General features: G+C 46.5%; 1 protein-coding gene and 1 long non-coding RNA gene across 5 annotated transcripts in view; one reads left to right on the top strand and one right to left on the bottom strand.

Moving 5' to 3' along the window:
* MMP28 (matrix metallopeptidase 28) overlaps window positions 1–15703 on the top strand; it is a 42601-nt gene that overhangs the window by 13309 nt on the left and 13589 nt on the right. The window lies entirely within an intron of this gene.
* Window positions 2049–2934, bottom strand: LOC116271041. Its single transcript, XR_004179393.1, has 2 exons — window positions 2812–2934; window positions 2049–2291 (listed from the first exon to the last, which is right to left on the bottom strand). It is a non-coding gene; the product is annotated as an uncharacterized LOC116271041 (long non-coding RNA).

Genomic DNA, 15703 nt, shown 5'->3' with positions numbered 1-15703 from the left:
AACTGCTCAGAACTAGTTTCTTTGTGTGTAAAATGTCCAAGAGCAGTATACTCTCAAGAGTTGCTTCTAAGGAGCTTTAAACGGGGCTTCAGGACTGAACTTGAGAAAAGGGGGCAGGAACCTTAGAGAGCTCCCTTTCCATTTTCTTGCTTTGGACTCAACTTGCTTGCTGCAGGTTGCGCAAGGGGAATTTTTTTGTGAGGTAGGGGTGGGGATCAATATGGGGCATCTATTTTCTAGATAAAAGTGATTGTAGGCCGGACGCCGTGGCTCACGCCTGTAATCCCAGCACTTTGGGAGGCTGAGGTGCGCGGATCACCGTAGGTCAGGAGTTCGAGACCAGCCCGTCTCTACTAAAAATACAAAAATTAGCCGGACGTAGTGGCGGGCGCCTATAATCCTAGCTACCCGGGAGGCTGAGGCAGGAGAATCACTTGAACCCGGGAGGCAGAGGTTGCCGTGAGCCAAGATTCTGCCATTGCACTCCAGCCTGGGCGACAGAGCGAGACTCTGTCTCAAAAGCCAAGCAAAGCAAAACAAAACAAAACAAAATGATTGTAATAACACAACAGTATCGTTTCTTTTCTCCCCCTAGAGAAGCATGTCTGCCTGTGTTCTTACTTCTCAAGAATACGACCGGGGTCTACACTATTTTAAGGAGAAGGGATTTGAACAGGTTTTGTTTTGCTTTGTTTTAGTAGAGACGGGGTTTCACCATATTGGCCAGGCTGGTCTCAAACTCATGACCTCAAGTGATCCGCCTGCCTCAGCCTCCCAAAATGCTGGGATTACAGGCGCGAGCCACCGCGCCCGGCTGGAATATGAACAGGTTCTGAATTACTGAGCTCAACGCTCTGCCCTGAGACTCTTGCTCCTCTAAGAGCTTCTTTCCTGCCCTCAAACTGCCCATTGAGAGCTTCTCAGTATCCTCCCTACTCCCCTTCCCTAGAAGGGCAAGCTGAATTTGGGAAAACTGCAGAATGAAGAGGGCCCTCTCTGAATGCCTCATCCTTCCATCAGCCAGCTCCCATCACTACTGGGGAATATTTGGAAATGACCCTGCTTCAACAAGGGATTATCTCTCGTGGCCTTCCACTCCTTCCCTTCCTAGCACTGGACTCTTGCTCTGGGCTCTCTGCTTTCTCTGCACATTCAGAGAAGCACTTTTTTTCTCTGAATTGAGACTCTTACAACATCAAGTACAGAGTCCTTGCAGCCCCAGGAGAAGGCTTCTGTCTGCCAAGCCAAGTCTTGTTTAAGAGTCCCACCCCACCTCCCTGCAAGTTCGGGTCCCAGGCAATCCCTGGCAAGGGAACAGAGGCATATCTCTGCTGCCCATGCCTGTGGTGGCCCCAGATGGAGAGAATTTCATCTTGGGGTATGCTTGGGAAACTTAATATCCAGCAGATTTTCTTTCAGTCTATTTAACATAAATTGGGGGGAAGGGGATTTTTAACTCTGAGAACAAGAAAATATTTTAAAAGCATAAAAACTCTGGAAATGTGTAATGGGTGTGTATGTGTCTCTATATGCCTATGCATGTACACATGTGTGTGTATGTATACATATATTACATATATACACACACAACCGGGAATGTGTCTATATGTGTTTTTTATATGGGTAATTGCATGAGCTTCAGTGCCAGACAAACCCATATGTAAACCATGGATAACTCATTTAACCTCTATGAACCTCAGTTTTCTTCTCCATACAATGGGGGTTAATAATGCCTATTTCACAGGATTGTTGTATGGTTTCACTGAAATAACATATGTACAATGCCTAGCACAGTTCATAGGATATAGAAAGCAGTCTATAAAAGGAAGTTGCTCTCAATGTTGTTATTACCTTTATCATGACTTTAGAGAATACAGCTTCGGCTTAAAGTCTGGGCTTGAAGACTAGCTCCCTCACGACAATAATACAGGACAAAATATGTAAGGCGACTATTTTCAGCATTGGACAGCAGACAGCACAGAGCTGCAATTCCTTAAGAGAGTATTTTAGTTACTATGACTACATTACAAATTACCCCCAAAACTTAGTGAAGTAAAACAACCATTTATTGAGTTCACAGATACTGTGAGTCGAAATTTCAAATAGGGCACATCAAGGCAGCTTGTCTCCATTCTACAGTGTCTGGGACTGGAATCATCTGAAGTGTGTTGATATCTGGCAGTCGATGCTGGCTGTTGGCTGGTGGCCTCAGTTATTTTTCACGTGGACCTATCCACATGGTCTGTCCATGTGGGCTAGTTTGGGCTTCCTTATAACATGGTGTCTGGCCCCTGGGGATGAGTGTTGGGAGTGGGAAGAAGAGAGAGGAACTATATCCTTTTTATGACCTACTATTGCTTCTACTGCTCTCTATTGGCTAGAGCAGTCACAGCCTCCTCCCAGGTTCAAGGGTAGGGAAGGTAGACCCCACAATTGCTGGGAGGAGTGTTAAAGTCATGTTGTGAGAAGAATGTAGGAATGGGAGATATTGTTGTGTCATTTAGGGAACAACCATCCACAGAAGGAAAACCCAGAAAGTGAGCCCCACAATTGCCCCCGTCCTTTGCTTGGAGACAATTCCCGACTGCAGTGCGGGGAACTAGACCTCAAGCAGAGCACAGCAGTCCTGCCGTGCTGAGGGACAAAGCTCAGAGTTCAGGGCTGTTGAAGTAGCTGGAATCCGTGGAGCGGTGCATTACAGAGGAGGGAGCTATACTGAAGGGGGTTCCCATAAGTCTGTATGGGGTTCACTGCAAGTCCTTGCCTGGGGACTGTGCTAGCACGTGTAGGGTGAGACTGTGTGACACTTACCAGAGACCAGCTGCTATGTGATTGAGAACAGGAGATAAAACTGGAGAAGTTGGCCGGGCGCGGTGGCTCAAGCCTGTAATCCCAGCACTTTGGGAGGCCGAGGCGGGCGGATCACGAGGTCAGGAGATCGAGACCATCCTGGCTAACATGGTGAAACCCCGTCTCTACTAAAAATACAAAAAACTAGCCGGGCATGGTGGCGGGCGCCTGTAGTCCCAGCTACTCGGAGGCTGAGGCAGGAGAATGGCCTGAACCTGGGAGGCGGAGCTTGCAGTGAGCCGAGATCGCGCCACTGCACTCCAGCCTGGGTGACACAGCGCGAGACTCCGTCTCAAAAAAAAAAAAAAAACTGGAGAAGTTGAGCAGTTCTGGAAGATATCGGCAGTCTGGGCCAGCCAAAATGGAGAAACCTCTTCAGCACCCTGGGCATCTATCTGAAACACCAGCAATGCCATGCTTTAGGTGTAAGCACCATGAACTAGAGTAAGACCTACTCCAACAAAGCTTGGAAATGAGTAAACATAAAACACTTTTTTCCCTTGTCATAATTTCTGTAAAAGACAACTTGCTGCTTAAAGCACAATAATAACATTGTAAATTGGACTTTATTTTTATTTTTTGAGACAGCCATGGCTCACTGCGGCCTCAGTCTCCTGGGCTCAAGTGATTCTCATGCCTCAGCCTCCTGAGTACCTGGAACTACAGACACGCACCACCATGCCCAACTAATTTTAAAATATTTTTGTAGAGATGAGGTCTCCCCATGTTGCCCAGGCTGGTCTCAAACTCCTGGACTTAAGCAATCTTCCTGCCTCAGCCTTCCAAAGTGCTGGGATTACAGGCTGGAATTCTACTATTCTACAACAGTAGAATTTTATTTACCCACCCCTGCTTCCCTTGGCCAGGTGCTGTGCCACTGTCGTAACTTCTTCTTTTATGTGTATTTTAAAGTCCAACTTATGACTATGCCCCCTTATGGCCATAAGTTGGACTTTAAAACACATGTAAAAGTAACAGTTATGACAATGGCACAAGGCAAGCGGGGGCAGGTAAATGGAATTCTGCTATTGTAAGATTAGTACATTTGTGGCCAGGCACAGTGACTCATGCCTTTAATCCCAGCACTTTGGGAGGCCAAGGCTGGAGGATTGCTTGAGCCAAGGAGTTTGAGACCAGCCTGAGCAACATAGAGAGACCCTGTCTCTACACATTAAAAAAAAAAAAATTAATACATTTGTGAATTGGAATGTCAGTGTGAAGTGGGAAATGGGATGTGTCAAGTGGGAAGTGAGAGATGGAGGTTTCACCATGTTGGCCAGGCTGGTTTTGAACTCCTGACCTCAAATGTTCTGCCTGCCTCGGGCTCCCAAATTGCTGGGATTACAGACTTGAACCAGCATACTCAGCCTCTACAGATTAATTTCTGTGTACATATATTTGGATATCCTGGACATTTCATATAAATGGGATCATATTATATGTGGCTTTTTGGAACTGGATAGTTGGAAACTTTAACACTACTCTCCCAATAAAGAATAGAAAAAATAGACAAAAAAAAATCAGTCAGGATGTAGCAGACTTGAACAATACTGTAAACCTTCTTGACCTAATTGATGTTGGTAGAAAACCACACTTGAGAACTCCAGATACACATTCTTTTCAGGTGCATATCAATAATTTACCAACTGAGACCATTAGGCTGGGCCATAAAATAAGTCTCAGTTCATTTAAAAAATTTAAATTTTGCAAAAGGCCAGGTATGGTGGCTCATGCCTGTAATCCCAGCACTTTGGGAGGCCAAAGCAAGAGGATCATTTGAGGTCAGGAGTTGGAGACCAGCCTGACCAACATGGTGAAACCTCATCTCTACTAAAAATAGTAAAAATTAGCCAGGCATAGTGGCAAATGCCTGTAATCTCAGCTAGTAGGGAGGCTGAGGCAGAATTTCTTGAACCCAGGAGGCAGAGGTTGTAGTGAACGGAGATTGCGCTGCTGCACTTCAGCCTGGGAAACAGCGCCAGGCTCTGTCTCAAAAAAAAAAAAAAAAAAAGCCGGATGCGGTGGCTCATGCCTGTAATCCCAGCACTTGGGGAGGCTGAGGCGGGTGGATCACCTGAGGTCAGGAATTTGAGACTAGCCTGGCCAACATCGTGAAACCCCGTCTGTACTAAAAATACAAAAATTAGCTGGGCGTGATGGTGTGTGCCTGTAATTCCAGCTACTTGGGAGGCGGAGACAGGAGAATTGCTTGAAACCGGGAGGCGGAGGTTGCAGTGAGCCGAGATCGCCACTTCACTCCAGCTTGGGCAACAGAGCGAGACTGTCTCAAAAAAAAAACAAAAAAAAGCCAAAAACGCCGGGCGCGGTGGCTAAAGCCTGTAATCCCAGAACTTTGGGAGGCCGAGACGGGCGGATCACGAGGTCAGGAGATCGAGACCATCCTGGCTAACACAGTGAAACCCCGTCTCTACTAAAAAAAAAATACAAAAAACTAGCCGGGCGAGGTGGCGGGCGCCTGTAGTCCCAGCTACTCGGGAGGCTGAGGCAGGAGAATGGCATAAACCCGGGAGGCGGAGCTTGCAGTGAGCCGAGATCTGGCCACTGCACTCCAGCCTGGGCGACAGAGCGGGACTTCCGTCTCAAAAAAAAAAAAAATTAAATGCTGCAAATTGTGTTTTCTTACCAAAAACAGAACTAATTTTAAAATCAGTAGCAATAAGCCATCTAGCAAAGCCCCAGATATTTGGAAATTAAACAACACACTCCTAAATTACTCATGAGTTGATTCCGAAATCAGCAGAGCAATGAAACTAAATAATAATGAAAATACAACATTTATATCAATATTTGTGAGATGCAGCTAAAGCAGAGCTTTAAATGAAATTTACAGCTTTAAATTCCTATAGTAAGAAAGAAGAAAAATTTTAGGTCAATGATTTAAGCTTCCACTTTAAGAATCTGAAGAAAGAACAAATTAAACCAAAAGGGCACAGGAAAGAAAGAAATAATAAAAAGCAGCTATGTGATCATAGGTAGTTCCTTCACTTGGCTGCAGTTTCCTCTCCTGTAACATAAGAGGGCTAAATTTCTTAAATGACTTCTAAGATTCTCTCTAGCTCTAACACTGTTTGGCTTTGGTGTGCTTGTATGCTTGTGCCTCTATGTATGTGTGTGCTTGTGTGTGTGTTTACATCATCTGCCTTTGTGTCCATGTCTGTCTGTCTGGATGTGCCTGTGTTCTCAAGTCTCTGGGTGTATTCCTGTACCCTGTGTACATGGCTCTATGTGTCCCCTGTGTGCACACAATGTAACAAAGTCAAGGCCTTTCCAGAGTGGGCTTTGCCAGGGAGGAGACTAACTGCTTACAAAGCTGTGTTGTGAACAAACAAGTTCATTGTTGCCCACTTAGGAAAACTAGAGCTGCTGACAGCACTAGTAAGTAGGAAGAGCATACACTGCTGAGTTGCAAGATTGAGAATTAACGGATGACATCATCACCCTGTCCCCCACTCCCATTCCAAGCCAGACACTGTCCTGTGCTTGGGTGACACAGATTCCTAAGGGATCTATCTAATATTTGCTTTGCTTGGACCTTCTTTAGAACAGCCAGGCAGTAGTTTCAGGACCTGCCTTCCACTGGGTGGTCTAGCTATATCTGTACAGCTACTCCCAGAGTGCCAGTACAAGGAGCTGGATAGTTTGTTTCTCCAGGGAGACACTGGAGCTTCTGTGGAGTATCCACCCCCAGATGCAGTGTCTGTTTCTCATACCCCAGAGCCATTCATTTGACTTTTCGTGAGTCAGAAACCCAGAAGCCTGGGTGTGGAAGCTGTTCCCAAGAACTCGGCTCAGTGACTCATGGGTACAGGGTGAAGAGAAGTGCAGAAGAGGCTCTGAAGGGTTCTAGAGGACCACAGTTGGTGGAAAAGCACTTGTCTAGCCGATTACCAGGATTTGGGGAGTGGAAGCATGACCCTAATAGCAGTGAGAGATGGTTGGAAAATATCTCCTTAAACCCACCCTTGATCAAGGCATTATTTTGTGCCCTAAACTTAGCCCCACAAGTCTAGTGAGAACCATGAGTCCACACAGTATATTTATTTGGCATTAGAGAAAGAGTGCAAGATGTGGTCTGGATAAAGACTAACTGGCTACTGTTTTCCATCTTCCTTAAGGACAGAAAATGAAAGGAGGGCTGGTCACAAAGGCTCATGATGGCTGTAAACCCAGCACTTTGGGATGCCAAGGTAGAAGAATCATTTGAGGCCAGGAGTTCGAGACCAGCCTGGGCAACATAGAGAGACTCCATCTCTATAAAAATTGAAAAATTAGCCAGGCACAATGGCACATGCCTGTAGTCCCAGCTACTCAGGAGGCTGAGGTACAAGGATCACTTGAGCCCGGGAAGTCAAGGTTTGTAGTGAGCTGTGATTATACCACTGCATTCCAGCCAGGGCGACAGAGCAAGACCCTATCTCAAAAGAAAAAAAAAAAAAGGAAAGAAAGAAAAAAAAGAGAGACAGAGAGAGAGAAAGAAGAAGGAGCAGGGATTATAGCAAGAGGTATCTAGGTTATACCCAGACAGAACTTTGTGACTATAAGACTAAGGACAAAGGGGCTGGGTGCAGTGGCTCACACCTGTCATCCCAGCATTTTGGGAGGCCAAGTTAGGTGGATCACTTGAGGTCAGGAGTTTGAGACCAGCCTGGCCAACATGGCAAAGGCCATCTCTACTAAAAATACAGAATTAGCCGGGCACAGTGTGCACGCCTGTAATCCCAGCTACTCGGAAGACTGAGGCAGGAGAATCGCTTGAGCCCAGGAGGCAGAGGTTGCAGTGAGCCGAGGTCATGCCACTGCACTCCAGCCTGGGCAACAGAACAAGACTCTGACTCAAAAAAAAAAAGAAAGGAAAAGAAAAATGAAGGACAAAGGAAAGAAGGAGAAAAGAAAGGGAGTCAGGCAGAGGGAAGGGAAGGGGAAGCCTTTGCCCAAAATAAAGGAAAGGAGCTGAGTTGACCCCACTGCCCTGAGGTCTTCACTAGCTCCCAGGAGCCAGAGAGTGAAAGCAGATCATTCTGGTAGCAGATGTTTGTCTTTACGCAGAAACATGCTTCAGTCCAGTCCAATGCCTGTGGCCTGTTAAACAACCTGTTTTGGGTGTGATGGAAAACAGGATCCCAGCCCCTATTTGAAAGCCAGCGCCCACTGCCTGAGCAACTTCTTTTCTCTGCTCTAACCCTGGACTTTCTTGTAAAGCAGATAAGAGAAATCCAGCCAGAAACACCCCAGTTTGACCTTTTTCTTGAGAGTCAGTTCGCCAGTAGAGACAGCAGCTTGGCCCTTGCCCCTTTAGTTTTAAAGCCTCTGAGTCACTTGTTTAAATGTAAAATAAAACATCCTAGGGTAGATATCAGAAGATTCAGATTAGAGTACTGGTTCTGTCACACACTAGGTCACTTTGGTAAGACACTACACTCCCCTGAGACTTAATTTCCTCATTTTAAAATGGGAATAGCAACACCTGTCCTGTCTATATTCTTGCAAGGTCATTGTTAGGTTCAAAGAAGGTGTGATATCTTCAAAAAGCTCTACAGTTGTCTAGGGCTTATTGTGTTCCTGACTACCAGAAAATATTTTCTTTTTTTTTTTTTTTTTTTTTTTTTTGTAGAGACAGGATCTCACCATGTTGCCAGGCTGGTCTCGAAATCCTGGCCTCAAGAAATCTTCCCGCCCCAGCCTTCTAAAGCGCTAGGATTACAGACGTGAGCCACTACCCCTTGCCATTCTCTGCATCTTGACTTGGCTAATAATGCCAAAGATACACTTAAATGATAAGCACAATCTCAAATAGTCACTATGAGAACTAAAATAATAATAAAATGTAACATGAGATGGAGTATATCATAGGTAAAGTGACAGTTTCTGCATGCATTTGGCAATTTTTAAATTCTTAATTTCATTTCTGCTGCTGAAATTCTATGATATGGAGGATGTCTAAGAAGGTGAGTCCTGGCTGGGCATGGTGGCTCACGCCTGTAATCTCAGCACTTTGGAACGCCGAGGTGGGCAGATCACCTGAGGTCAGGAGTTCGAGACCAGCCTGGCTAACACGGTGAAACCCCATTTCTACTAAAAATACAAAAAATAGGCCGGGCGCGGTGGCTCAAGCCTGTAATCCCAGCACTTTGGGAGGCCGAGACGGGCGGATCACGAGGTCAGGAGATCGAGACCATCCTGGCTAACACGGTGAAACCCCGTCTCTACTGAAAAATACAAAAAACTAGCCGGGCGAGGTGGCGGGCGCCTGTAGTCCCAGCTACTCCGGAGGCTGAGGCAGGAGAATGGCGTGAAGCCGGGAGGCGGAGCTTGCAGTGAGCTGAGATCCGGCCACTGCACTCCAGCCTGGGCAACAGAGCAAGACTCCGTCTCAAACAAACAAACAAACAACAACAACAACAAAAATACAAAAAATTACCCCGGCATGGTGGCACATGCCTGTAATCCCACGCCTGTAATTCCAGCTACTCGAGAGGCTGAGGCAGGAGAATCCCTTGAACCCAGGAGGCAGAGGTTGCAGTGAGCTGAGATTGCGCCATTGCACTCCAGCTTGGGCAACAAGAGCAAAACTCCATCTCAAAAAAAAAAAAAAAAAAGAAGGTGAGTACTACACGCTCACCTACCAAATGTCCCTTCCAGCAATAAAGCTCCATGACCATAGAGGTAAAATTAACATTGTTAATAGGGCAACTGTCATAAAGCTTTCCCAAACCATCTTCTTAGATGTTGACGATGCTCCTGTGAGAAAGGTAAACAGTGTTCTTTCTCCCATTTTATACATTGGGGCACAGAGAGATTAAGTAACTTTGTCTTAGCTTACACAGTTAGTCAGTTGCAGAAGCAGGGCTAGAATAATGAATAGAGCTGGAATATATATTAGAGCTCTAATAATCCAACCTCCTGGCCGGGCGCGGTGACTCATGCCTGTAATCCCAGCACTTTGGAAGACCGAGGCAGGCAGATCACGAGGTCAAGCGATCGAGACCATCTTGGCTAACACGGTGAAACCCTGTCTCTACTAAAAATACAAAAAATTAGCCGGGCGTGGTGGCAGGTACCTGTAGTCCCAGCTACTTGGGAGGCTGAGGCAGGAGAATGGCATGAACCCAGGAGGCGAAGCTTGCAGTGAGCTGAGATCTCGCCACTGCACTCCAGCCTGGGTGACAGAGCGAGACTCCATCTCAAAAATGATAAGAATAATCCAAACTCCTAATTTTAGAGGAGGAAACTGAAGCCCAGAGAGGCACAGGACTTGCCTAAGAACACACAGTTAGCCATAGTACCAGGAATAAAACTCAAGACTCTCAGTCCAGAGCCCTTGCCCTGCCAGTTCAATGATGCAGACTTCCTGACTCAGGTCTTGGGTTCATCTTGCTACACCTCATCACTGGTCCTGCCCTGCGCAGAAATGGCCAAAATTTCCCTTCCCTCAGGCACTAAATAGGCTTGGCTGTATGCACCCTCCCAGAACAAGTCAGGACTGATGCAGGCATAAAATCCCTAGCACTGTGTGATTCCACCAAGCTGGCTGGGTCCCGGGAGAACTAGTTCCATTTTACCCAGACTCCACAGCCACTCCCAGGGACTTTCAGAGGTGACTCCCCAGGAAAGTGGTCCCAGCCCTAACCAAGGGGGTAAGGCATGTTGGCACAAGCTTTTAGGCCAGAGTAGGGTGAGTCACCTAAGGGGCACAGCCTTCCAGCTTCCTCTCCATTCAGCTCAAGGCTTGGGCTCCCTAAGAGAGGGGACGGGTGGAAAATAGAGAAGAGAGAAAACCTGGTCCTTGAACTTCAAGGCCAGGAGGAGCAGTCTAGACCCTGCCTCCATGAAGTGGGGCAGGGATGATCCCAGATGGAACTCAGAGAGTCCTTAAGAGAACCACTGAACAAGTCCCCAGGACAATGGAAGCCTAGAAGGAAAATGACCCCCAAGAGGGTTTGTGGTCAAGCTGGGATGAGAACTGGAGCTCCACCTCCCAGTTTTGTGTCTTCTCCTGGGATCCCTTTGTCATGCTTCCACTCTTCCACCCTGACCCCACAGCCCTGCTCCTTCTCCCATGCAGAGTAGACCATTTCTCTCGCCTTTGCAGGGGAAAACTGAGGCATGAAAAAAGCTTCACAGAAAAGGGTTAGGGACACTTCCAGGAGCAGAGGGAGTTTCAGCCCCACTACCTCCTCACCCGGGGATGTGGATCTGCCTCCACCCCACAGAATGTTAGAGCACTCAGCCCTGACATCAGTAAGGAGCAGGAGCCCCTTCCTGCATGTGTTTGAAATTTTTTGGAATATACGCATGTTAAGCATAAAAATATAAGAGAGCCCATAAATCCTGATAATCCCTGTTATAATACTTCAGTGCCTTTTTTTTTTTTTTTTTTTTTGTGGAGATGGAGTCTTGTTCTTGTCGCCCCCCAGGCTGGAGTGCAATGGAGTGATCTCAGCTCACTGCAACCTCCACCTCCTGGGATCAAGCGATTCTCCTGCCTCAGCCTCTCAAGTAGCTGGGATTACAGGCACTGGCCACCACTCCTAGCTAATTTTTTGTATTTTTAGTAGAGATGGGGTTTCACCATGTTGGCCAGGCTGGCCTCGAACTCCTGACTTCAGGTGATCCACCTGCCTCGGCCTCCCAAAGTGCTGGGATTATAGGCATGAGCCACTGCGCACAGCCACTTCAGTGCTTTTATAGAAATATAAAATGTCAAATGCTTAAAATTTCTTTTTCTCATTCTTTCAGTGGCTCTGCTTGGCTGGTGTCCCAGGCATATGCTCATTCTGTTTACTGAGACTTTTAACTCTGCCTTGCAACCCTACAGGGTCCCAGAGGCGAGTTAGGAAGAAAGGCCCAGGACTTCCCCTCTGAGCGACCCCTGAAAAAGGCCCTCACTCCCAACCCCCATCCTGCCCTCCACCCCACCTTGCCTGCCAGAGTACTAGGCACAGCAGCCCAGCCAGGAAACAGGAGACGCCGCCAGTTAATTTCCCCTCCCTCCCACTCTGGCCAAGGCTTCAGAGTTCCAGAACCAGAGCCAACTCCCTGATAAGGGCTGGGTGTGTTTGTGGAGAGAGGCACAAGGGAGTGCCAGCCATGCCGACCTGTGACCTGGTCTCTCCCAAGTCACTCACCTAGCACAACTGCCTCTAAGGAGACATTAATTCCCTGGCTACCTTTAGAAAGTCCTCTGTCCATCCTCCCCGAGGGAAAGGGAGGAGACAAGGAAGAGAACCAGGCATCCAGATGTGGTCAGGCAAGTCCGAGATAGAAGCACCTGAATTGAGAACAGAGGTGTAACTGCCATGTTCAAAGCAGTTCCCTTTTTACAGATGGATTGCATTCCAAAAGTCTGTAGTTAATGTTCCCTCTAAGGTAAATCAACCAGATCAATTGTTTATTGAGCATTTACTATGTACCAGGCACTATGCTAAATGTGCATTCTTTTATTTAGTCCTTCTGAGAACCCTGAATAAGATCAAGAATAAATTGAACTTATTCTCACTTTGTGGATAAAGAAAGAGGAGCTCAAAGAGATTAAATAATTTGTCCCCATCTGGCCAGACATGGTGGCTCATGCCTGTAATCCCAGCACTTTGGGAGGCCGAGGCAGGCGGATTGCGAGGTGAGGAGATCCAGACCATCCTGGCTAACATGGTGAAACCCCGTCTCGACTAAAAATACAAAAAATTAGCCGGGCGTGGTGGTGGGTGCCTGTAGTTCCAGCTACTCGGGATGCTGAGGCAGGAGAAGGGCGTGAACCCGGGAGGCGGAGCTTGCAGTGAGACGAGATCACGCCACTGCACTGCAGCCTGGGCAACAGAGCAAGACTCCGTCTCAAAAAATAAAAATAAATAAAAATAATAATAATTTGTCCCCAGTTATCTGGCAGAGTCAAGGTTGGGAACAGATTTTCATTCCCAAACCTGGTGGCTATACCGTGATGCCACACGATTTTGAGCAGGAAATAACTTCCCAAATTAAGCCACTAGAACACTTTTTATCCATTATGCATCCAAAAATAGTGTACATTTGCAAAGGGAAAAAAGGAAACAATAGTTCTGAAATACTAATGAATTAATGTAGAAAAACAATGAAATGGACTGGGAAAGTTATCTAGAAAGAGGAGTCTATGAAAAGTTACTTTATTGAGAAGAGGATGTGGAGGTTGCTGAAAATGAATGTGAGTTAAATCCACAAGGGGAGGTTGGATACTTGCAAAGATTTAAGGGTTTGCTGGTCTTAGTATCTAGCTTCATTGCCAACTTGTGCATTTTCCTTAAGACAGCAGCTATGACTGGAATTATTTTAAGTTAAGAAACACGGCATAGTGGCCGGACGTAGTGGCTCACGCCTGTAATCCCAGCACTTTGGGAGGATGAGGCGGGCGGATTGCGAGGTCAGGAGATCGAGACCATCCTGGCTAACACGGTGAAACCCCATCTCTACTAAAAATACAAAAACAAAATTAGCCGGGCGTGGTGGTGGGTGCCTGTAATCCCAGCTACTCGGGAGGCTGAGGCGGGAAAACGGCGTGAACCCAGGAGGCGGAGCTTGCAGTGAGCCGAGATCGCAGCTACTGTACTCCAGCCTGGGCGACACAGTGAGACTCCGTCTCAAAAAAAAAAGAAAAAAAAAAAAGAGAGAGAAAGACGGCATGGTAGGCATGGTGGCATGCAGCACCTGTAGTCCCAGCTATTCAAGAGGCTATAGGAGGATCACTTGAGTCCAGGACTTTGAGGCTGTGGTGTGCGATGATCATGCTGGGGAACAGCCACTGCACTCCAGCCAGGGTGATATAGTGAGACCCCCATCTCTAAAACACAAAACATAAAAAAGAAAAGAAAAAAGAAATACAGCAAAGAAAAGTGGGGGTAAGAGAAGAAGACAGAAAATTGTTTCTGTATAGGTAGCACAACAAGGAGGGGTAAAAATTGAGACTATGTAGGTACAAGAATTCTCTGTGTGGAATTATGCAGCTGAGGTAACATTCTTTTTTCATCCAAGGTGACATTTATGTAACTTTATCAGTGAGAAGGGCAAGCGGAGAGCCAAGTGCATCGTCTGCCCAAAGGGTAGAACTGGTGACAGGTGAGAATAATAGTCACACTTTTCCCTCCACTGGCTTCAAATCACTTGATTACCGAGACAACAGCTTCCAGGTATGTTAGGGCAGGCAGAGTCAAAGGCACCTGGACGCTGAGATGTTCTTGATTATACCAATTTCCCCAGAGGAGCTCGTCCTGGTCCATGGCTTTATGTCACCCACATGCTGAAATATTCAGGCTGCTGCTTTGAGCTCTAGGATCACACAGCCAGTGCCACTTTGAAATCTCCAGGGTAATCTTATCCCCAGGCACCCCGATCTGTACCTCCTGCAGACTTCCTCATACATTAAATGGCATCACCTTCCAAGCCAAAAACTTAGGAGCATCCTGGATTTCTCTCTTTCATTCCCCACCAATTAATCCATCAGCAGGACTAAAACAAACCTACACTTCTTGTCCTGGCTGACAGCCCTGCCTCTCTCTCTGACTTCATCTCACACTCTGTTTCTTCACACTTACTGTGCTCCAGCCTTCCTTCTGTTCCTTAAACATGACACCGTCATTCTTAGCCTCGGGCTTTTGAATTTGCCTTTTCCTCTGTCTGGAACACCCTTTCCCACCTCATTGCATGGCAAGCTTCTCATTCTTTAGGATTCAGATTATGTATCAGCTCCTTAGAGACTCGACCCCTTCCTGACCTTCCGATGTGAAGTTTCTCTAAATTATTCTCAGTCACATCACTTGGTTTCTTTTCTTCATAGTACCAATTTATGTCCTTTATTTATTTCCTTTTTTTTTTTTTTTTTTTTAGACAGAGTCTCGCTCTGTCGCCCAGGCTGGAGTGCAGTGGTGTGATCTTGATTCACCACAACCTCTGCCTCCCAGGTTCAAGTGATTCTCATGCCTCAGCATCCAGAGTAGCTGGGACAACAGGTGCCCGCCACCACGCCCAGCTAATTTTTGTATTTTTAGTAGAGATGGGGTTTCGCCATGTTGGCCAGACTGGTCTTGAACTCCTGACTTCAGGTGATGTGCCCACCTCGGCCTCCCAAAGTGCTGGGATTACAGGCATGAGCCACTGCGCCTGGCTTAGGGATGTCTTATTTTTTATTGTACCTAGCAGGGTACCTAGTACACTGCATTAATTAACAAATGAATGACTAAAAGAAGCTTTCTAATTCAAAAAATACATCTTTTAGAGAGTCAAGTTTTTATATCAATTATAAGGTTAGTGGTAAGTGCATTTCTTGTTCTAGGACCTTTAATAGAGCTACATTTGGGCCGGGTGCGGTGGCGCATGCCTGGAATCTCAGCACTTTGGGAGGCTGAGGTGGGTGGACCATCTGAGGTCAGGAGTTCAAGACCAGCCTGACCAACATGGTGAAACCCCATCTCTACCAAATACAAAAAATTAGCCAAGCATGGTGGCGCATGCCTGTAATCCCAGCTACTTGGGAGGCTGAGGCAGAAGAATCGCTTAAACCCGGGAGGTGGAGGTTGCAGTGAGCCGAGATGGCACCACTGCACTCCATCCTGGGCAACAAGAGCAAAACTCCATCTCAGACAAAACAAAAACAAAATAAATATATCTACATTGGTGGGGAAGATAACTGTTTTTTTTTAAAGCCAGAATTAGACAATTCACAACCCAGCCATGGCAGAGCTAGCACCTGATTAGCTCCTAATCAATACCAGAAGATATTCTAGAGAATGTAGTTGTTTCAGGATGCATATGAATAGTGTATATGCACATAACACATATTATAATAGCTACTCTGTATGGAGTCCCTTCT

Source organism: Papio anubis, chromosome 17, assembly GCF_008728515.1.
Source record: "Papio anubis isolate 15944 chromosome 17, Panubis1.0, whole genome shotgun sequence".
Taxonomy (NCBI): Eukaryota; Metazoa; Chordata; class Mammalia; order Primates; family Cercopithecidae; genus Papio; species Papio anubis.
This window is presented reverse-complemented; position numbering and strand designations above follow the sequence as displayed.